The following is a 6,540-nucleotide window of genomic DNA, read 5'->3' as shown; positions in this document are numbered from 1 at the left end:
ATCTTTTCATCTTTTAAGGTGTTCTTCAATTTCTTTCATTAGTGTTCTGTAGTTTTCACTGTAGAGGTCTTTCACCTCTTTCATTAGAATGATTCCCAGGATTTTTATATTTCTTGAGGCTATTATAAATGGAGTAGTGTTCTTAATTTCTCTTTTGGTGGATTCATTGCTCATGTATAGAAATGCATTTGATTTATGGGTGTTGATTTTATATCCTGCTACTTTGCTGGATTTGTTTATTAGTTCTAGAAGTTTTCTGGTAGAATTCTTTTGATATTCTAGATATAGAATCATGTCATCAGCAAATAGTGATAGTTTGAGTTCTTCTTTACATACTTGTATCCCTTTAATTTCTTTCTTTTGTCTAATTGCTCTGGCTAGAGTTTGAAGGATGATATTGAATAGAAGTGGTAAAAGAGGACATCCTTGTCTTGTCCCAGTTTTTAGCAGGAATGCTTTCAAATTTTCTTCATTTAGAATGATGCTGGGCTAATTATATCCTTGGGCTTAGCATATATAGCCTTTACAATGTTGACATATGTTCCTACTATCCCTAGTTTTTCTAGTGTTTTGAACATGAAGGTGTGCTATATTTCATCAAATGCTTTTTCTGCATCTATTGAGATGATTATGATTCTTGTTTTTAAGTCTATTAACATGATATGTTATGTTTATTGATTTTCATATGTTGAACCAACCCTGCATCCCTAGGATGAATCCCACTCGATCTTGGTGCACTATCTTTTAAATATGTTTTTGTATACAATTTTCCAGAATTTTATTGGGAATTTTTGCATCCATGTTCATCAGGGATATTGGTCTGAAGTTTTCTTTCCTTGATGTGTCTTTGTCTGGTTTTGGTATCAGAGTGATATTAGCCCCATAAAATGAATTTGGAAGGGTTCCCTCCTTTTCTATTTCATGGAATACTTTAAGGAGTATTGGTGTTAATTCTTTTTTTAAAGTTCTTATAGAATTAGGCTGAGGATCCATCTGGTCCTGGGCTTTTCTTGGTTGGTAGGCTTTTGATGGCATTTTTTATTTCATTACTTGAAATTGACCTATTTAAATTATGTATGACATCCTCATTCAGTTTGGTAGGTCATATGTCTCTGGAAATATCTGATGTCTTCGATATTTTTTGTCTTATTAGAGTATAAATTTGCAAAATAGTTTCTAATTATCTTCTATATTTCAGAAGTGTTCGTTGTGATATTCCTTCTTCATCTTGTATTTTAGTAATTTGAGTTTTCTCTCTTTTTCTCATCATTAGTATGGCCAGGGAAGCATTATTCTTAGTATCCATAAAACTTACAGAGTTAGCAACAGTATGTAGCTGTTTCCTCAGTTAAATTCTACAGTTGCAATGTACAATGTTAGGAGCATTGTGCAGCTCTCAAGAAAGTCCATTGTTTAAAGTTACTAATTCATGGCAGATTCAGAAGCAGCGGAACTGGAGAAACATTGTGGTTATTTTAGCAAGGAATTTCCTTCATTCCCAAGAGCTGTGTGCCTGAGAATAAGGTCAAAGCTAATAAGACTCTCAAAACAGAGTCTCCCCATGGAAAGCATTGTCATAGCAACCAGGCATCCTACATCTTTGGTTAGAAACTTTCAAGTCACCAAGCATGCCACAGCCATGAAATCATCAGAGACCCCAATCTCAGACACTGGTCTCTCAGTCACCGTCACCACTCTCCACACCTACAGACACAGGAGACATGGCTTCCAGGCACTGACCAGCGGAGAGCTGCTGATGAGATCTGAAACAATTTCTGGAGCATGTTGGGGAGTTAGCTATGGTGGAAGAGACCAGTCCCACCCATGCAGTGAGAAAGCAGCAGGACGGGGCAGTCCAGGACCCCTGGACACCGTCTTCCAGGGTCCACAGTGTGCCTGGGCTTCCCTGGGACTGTCTTATTGCCACCCCACTGGCCTTAAAGAGGAGCCCACCTCTCTCTTCACCATGCAATTGGTCAGGGTCAGTGCACCCTTCAGCCCAGCCATCACTGATGCTACCTGTGCAGAGAGACCAGGAGCAGGAAGGTTCTGGGACCACAGGGAGCAACACAGCTCTGGGGCTGCATTAGAAGAGCTGGCAGAGCTGGGGAGGGGTCTCTGCTGGAAATGTGGAGCTTTTGACTTTGTAGATTCCCAGCATGACCACACTCAGTGTCCCTCCTCATTCACTCAACACTTTTTTTTTGCATTGTCTTCAGTAAGGTTTCATTAGTTTCCATAGGAGGCAACTTTCCACTTTTGTCAGTTTTTCTTCAAATATTTAATATTTTATGTGATTACCAATTGCAATGATATTCTTCAAAGAGCTAGTAAAAAACAATACTAAAATTCAAATGCAAGCTCTCTCTCTCTCTCTCTCTCTCTCTCTCTCTCTCTCTCTACACACACACACACACACACACACACACACACACAACTCCAAATAGCCAAAGAAATCTTGAACAAAAATAAGAAAATGGGAGGCATCACAATATCTGATTTCTAGGTATCCCAGAGCCATGGTAACCAGAACAGCATGGTACCATCATAAAAACAGACACAGACCAGTGGAACAGAACTGAGTTCCAGAAATAAGCCCACATGGACATCCAAGTGGCTCCCAACAAAGGTGCCAAGGACACTGGAGAGAACGCAGCCTTATTTTTGACTTGCTTGTGGCTTATTTCTAGGAAACAGTTTTTTTCTTCATGTTGACATTTTTACTCCAAAACCAGTTGAAGCACTTAGAGAACTTTTGGGATCATTTCTTGAGGCTAACTGTGGAGGAGGTGGAATCACCTCTTTTTTATTTATTCCAAAGTGTCCATTGGTTTGAGCTAAAGGGATGTGACATCATCAGATCTACTCTGCCAAGGAAACCAGGATCTAATGAAGATGTGACATAGAAATCACCTCCTTAGAGCCCGCTGAGGGCTGCCTGCAGCAGACCAGGAGAGTGCAGGGAAGCTGGTCCCACTCCCCCGTGGCTCTGGAGCACCATAATATCCTAGGAGCACAGCTTGGAGGGCTACAGGAACAGTGGCTTCATCCTCTGTCTAGAGCCCAGAGGTCGACACAACACCTGAGCTCACCTACACATCTTTGGATCCAGAGAAGTGCCTTGTCTGCATGTGTGTAGTTGAAGAGGTACCTGGGAGGGCTCTGTGGCTTCTGTTGGAACCTGCATGTCCTTCAGTCACCAGGACTGAGGCCACTGCTCGGGTGCAGATGAGTCTGGCCCATGCTCCAGGGGATGAAGAGGGGGAGGAGGACTGAGCCAGCACAGGCTGGGGAGGGACCTGCAGACAGGCACGCAGGGGTGATGGGCCAGAGGCCAGGGGTAAACTGCTTGGTGGTCTGAGGCAGAGGGGCTGACACAGGCTAAGGCTGTCCCTGTCTCTGAGGCCTGTCCCGACCTGCCAGGGCAAGAGGAGCACAGGAGGAGGGAGTCCAGGCCAATCAGCCCCCTGGAGCACCAGAGCAGGGCTGCTTGGCTGAAGTCTCTCTCATCTTCCCCAGTGACCTGAAAGAAGAGGGGCTGTGCATGCCAACTGATTTCCACTCTTGCTGATCTCTGCTCCATGCTGAGACTGAGTGTCTACACACAGGGTGCTGATGGGTTAGTTCTAGAGCTTGTCCATGGGAAGGCCAAGGAGGAGCAGCTGCTGGGACCTTGCACAACTGTGAGCAGCAGGTGATCCAGTCCAGAGGAGCACAGCAGGTAAAAGCCCATCAGCAGATACAGGCACCCACACCCCAGCCCTGAGGAGTTTGGAGATTTGCACAGAAGAAGCAGCCACATGGCAGACCCTGAGGTCATAGTGATTCTGGCCTCCCCCCCCCTTCCCCCCCCCCTTCCCCCGGGCATATGTCATGTGAACCAGCATGTCCTGCTTGCTCTCTGGAGATTCCCAGTCACCAAGCATGCCACAGCCACTGGCTCTCATCAGCTGTGTCCCTCTGAACTGGATAGTCGCCTATAGTGGACACCTGGGTCCCTACAGGGCATAGGTCCCTCTTCCCACTGTTCCTCTCCTCATGTGGGAAACCTGGGCCATGTCCTAGATCAGCAGGCAGGCAGCTAGGGTAGGGATGACCATGACCCTTGGAGTTCCCCAGCCAGAGAGTAAACAAGCAGGGAATATCCTGATAATTTCTTAGATCACCACTGGAGGCTTCTTTCTGTTTAGGAGTTCTTCCTTTAGTGTGTCTTTCCTCACAGTTTTCCTATGAAGAATCATGCCACTATTTAAAGAATGGGGTTACACTTAATATTCTGCTTGGAAATCTCAGCTGAATCTCCAAGTTTGCTTCTTGGTAGTGCTTTATTTCAGACCTTGTTCATCTAATTCAAACTTCAGCTTTCAAAAAGAGTGACACCTACATGCATCCAGTCACTGACCACAGACTCTGCGTGGTGCACTGGGGACTCTAGAGACCCAAATCCTCCACCCAAAAACCTTGAATAAGACCATCTTTGTGGGCCTCTGACCTTGCTCAGAAGGGCCTTGTGCTAGGTTTATTGCTATTGCTGCCATCTTAATTTTTTTTTTTTCTTTTTTCTTTCTATTACTGATGGTTAAACCGACATGTGCTAGGCCAGCCTCTGCTATTGAACTACGTCCTCAGCCCAACTATCTTAAAACTCTTAATATTTTAGTCCCTGAACATGTTTTTTTTTTTTTTTTTTTAAGTGAATTCTGATGAGGGACTTGAGGGAGCTCATTGGCCTGATCACTCAGAGGCAGATGCAATCCAGCAGCTTCCCCTGGAGTGCTGCTGTGCAACTGCCCACGGGCACTCAGTCTTGTCCTGCAAGCTGTGGTTGGGCTGTGCAACTTCTCCTGCCCAGCTAGTTGACTTCCTGTGCAGCAGCTGCAGCAATGTTCAAAGTATCAGAAATGTGTGACAGAGGGCAGATGACATTGTGCCACCTCCTACATGAAATAGTGAAGTCGTGTTCCACGTTAGATTGTTGACTGAGAAGAGAAGTATTGGGAATGTAGTAACCTAAAATTAATGAGTGGGTAGATGAGTGGGGGCAGCACTTAGGTGACACTTAATTTTTCTTATGGTACTGAGTAATAATGAGTTAACCCTCTTCCATAGGGAATTTGAATTTAAAAAAAAAAAATGTCAGGATCTTCTTTTCACATTTGAGATTACTTTTATCTTTCCTGAAAAAGGTGCAGGTCCTGTGATCTCATAGTGAGTAACTAACTCAGGCCTGAATACAAAATGCCCCAAGGGCCCCTTGAACATTAGTGTTGGGGAGGGGGAGGCTCCCCTCCTCTGTCCCCACCAGCTGGCTTTCAGGGAACCTAATTAGCACCTTTCATTCTTATCTGTGGATTGTAAAGGACTTTCCCTGGGATCTGACTTCTTTCCTTTGGAGCTTAAACACCCAGGGAAGGCTCTGGGCCCAGAGCTAGAGGCTCCTTGGAGGCCACAGGCTCCCTTCCTGCACTCTGGTTTTGTAAACACACTCCCCGGCAGATATTCTCTGTCCATAAAGCTTTGCTTGAACTCAGAGCTGTGTCTTTCCTGGATATTTGTGCCAGCTACCCTAACACCAACCAAAAGGGTCCTGAAGGAAGGAGGCAAATACTGAAATGCTAGGTTCTGGACTTTTACCCTTTCCCACAGCAGATGACTCCTGGAAGGAAAAAAGCAAATAGTGAGGCTCTAGGTAACAAGGAACTTGCAAAGGTTGATATAGCGGGAGTCGCTTTATTGCAGGACAATAGAGGTATATATACTTAACTAATTACATACAGTTTATCTTAATTAACATAAACTAGATACAGCAGTCAACCAATAAGGAATCCTCATCATCTTAATGATTACATACAGCTTAACTTAATTGACATAATCTAGACACAGCAGTCAGTCATTAAGGAATCTCTATCATCTTAATGGCTCACTGGCATACTTCTCAAACCACTCCTCTTGGCAAAGTGCCAGGCACCATCTTGACTTGTCTGTGGCTCTCAACAGTTTCCCTTCTCCAGCTTCCATCATTTGTGGGCTATGTGCTTACAGTAATACCTCATTGCATCAATTGCATAGAAAAGCAATGTTATTTTACATATATTGCCTTAAATAAATCACAACCAATTTCATCTGTGACTTTCTCTCACTTTTTGAATCATCTTATTTTTTGCAGAGAATGGAACACAGGGAGTTGCATTTGCTACAAAAACACTCTACCACTGAGCTATGCCTGAGTTATTTTACCTGTTTCTTTAACGTTTTTGTGTGGCTTTGAGAAAATTTAAGAATACATGACACAAATTTGTTTTCAATTAAACAGGGCGTTGCTTTCCATAGCTCGGGCCATCTACTGAAAGGAACACAGGTGAGGAAGGTCATGCAATTTGAAACCTTAATAAAATTCTCAAGTTGCTCCCAATCGTGGACAGCACGGTTTCTAGATATCGCTGACCTTCCTAAGTCCTCCTCTTTAGATGTTGCCTTCTACACCAGGCTAAATACAAACGTTTCCCGCCAACCAAGGTCAGGTCCCAACACAGCAAGAAA

Source organism: Marmota flaviventris (genome assembly GCF_047511675.1).
Source record: "Marmota flaviventris isolate mMarFla1 chromosome 5 unlocalized genomic scaffold, mMarFla1.hap1 SUPER_5_unloc_1, whole genome shotgun sequence".
Lineage (NCBI taxonomy): Eukaryota > Metazoa > Chordata > Mammalia > Rodentia > Sciuridae > Marmota > Marmota flaviventris.
Note: the sequence above shows the minus strand (reverse complement) of the source record.